Source organism: Tachyglossus aculeatus, chromosome 3 (assembly GCF_015852505.1).
Source record: "Tachyglossus aculeatus isolate mTacAcu1 chromosome 3, mTacAcu1.pri, whole genome shotgun sequence".
Classification (NCBI taxonomy): domain Eukaryota; kingdom Metazoa; phylum Chordata; class Mammalia; order Monotremata; family Tachyglossidae; genus Tachyglossus; species Tachyglossus aculeatus.
Genome location: NC_052068.1, coordinates 69933604 through 69935539, shown reverse-complemented (window position 1 = coordinate 69935539; position 1936 = coordinate 69933604).

The window sequence follows — 1936 nt, the reverse complement described above, 5'->3', positions numbered from 1 at the left end:
GGTTGTCCCACATGGGGCTTAGAATCTTAAAATTCCCATTTTACAGGTGAGGTAACTGAGGCATAGAGAAGTTAAGTGGCTTGCCCAAGGTCACAGGAGACAAGTGGTGGAGCTGGGATTAGAACCCATAACCTCTGACTCCCAAGCCCGGGCTCTTGCCACTAAGCCATGCTGCTTCTTATGTATATATATATTAAGCACTTACTATATATACATATATATATATATATATGTATATATTGGTATTTGTTATGCACTTACTATGTGTCAGGCACTGGTCTAACCAGTGGGGTATATACAAGGTAATCAGGTTGGACACAGTCCATGTCCCACATGGGGCTCGCCATCTTGATCCCCATTCTACAGGAGAGGTAATAGACACAGAGAAGTTAAGTGACTTGCCCAAGGTCACAGCAGACACGAGGCAGAGCCGGGACTAGAATAATGATAATAACTGTGGTATTTGTCAAGTGATGATGATGATGATGATGGCATTTATTAAACACTTACTATGTGCCAAAACACTATTCTAAGCGCTGGGGTAGAGACAAGGTAACCAAGTTGTCCCACGTGGGGCTCCGAGACTTAATCCCCATTTTCCAGATGAGGTAACTGAGGCACAGAGAAGTTAAGTGACTTGCCCAAAGTCACACAGCTGACAAGTGGCAGAGCCGGGATTTGAACCCATGGCCTCTGACTCCAAAGCCCGGGCTCTTTCCACTGAGCCACGCTGATTTGTGCCAGGCACTGTACTAAGCACTAGGGTGGATATAAGCAGATCGGGTTGAACAAAGTCACCGTCCCGCATGGGACTCACAGTCTTAATCCCCATTTCACAGATGAGGAAACTGAGACACAGTGAAATTAAGTGATTTGCCCAAGGCCACATAGCAGACAAATGGCAGAGTCAGAATTAGAACCCAGGTCCCTCGCACTCTCAGACCCATGCTCTAGCCATTAGGCCATGCTGCTTCTGGGTCTATTTGGGTCTAGAGAGAAATATGGCTGGAGAAGGAAATTTTGCACATAGCAAATAGGTGAAGCATGAACGTCCAACTAATTTCTTCGACTGTGAATGAGCCCAGTGAAGCCTCCCTCACATTAGTAATTAATAAACATTTCATCCTAGAAAGTAGCTGTTTTTCACAACCCAGCCCCTTTATGAGTCTTGTAATCTCCGGCTGGTTCCTGGAGGGCATCATTTATCCAAATTTAGCCAACAGGTTTAAAACAAAACGAACAGAGGTTGCTGTTATGGGCCAGTTTGACTGAATATCATTATGAGCTCATGAGATCAGTTTTTCTATTGGGACCTAATATTGTTTTATAGGAGCGCTATGAGGGGCCTTTGGCTTTGGGGTCTTTAATAAGAGTTTTTTGTCCAGAGTAATGAGAAGCAGGAATAGAACGAGAAGCCGCACGCAAAGAGAAGAGAATTCTAAGTAGAATTGTTTGCAAAACACATACACCAAAAATGAGGAGGAGGGAAATGTCCTATCGCATGTCGCCCTTTCCACCTGGCTAGACCACAGATCCCAAAGTCAGGCTCAGGCCAGTCCTGTTTGCTGTATGAGGCAAAGGGGGGAAGTCAAGTAACCAAGTTTTCCTTCAAAAATGTTCAGACTATGTTTCCCCACTCCTCAAGAAACTCCAGTGGTTGCCCATCCACCTCCACATGAAACCAAGACTCCTCACCATTTGGTTTTAAAGCACTTAATCACCTTTCCCCCCTCATACCTCACCTCACTACTTTCTTACGACAACCCGGCCTGCACACTGCATTCCTCTAATGCCAGTCTTCTCAATGTACCTCAATCTTGTCTATCTCACCACCAACCTCTTGCCTACATCCTACCTCTGCCCTGGAATGCCCTCCCTCCTCATAACAGTCAGATAATTGCTCTCCCCCACTTAAGAAAACACCTCCTCCAAGAAG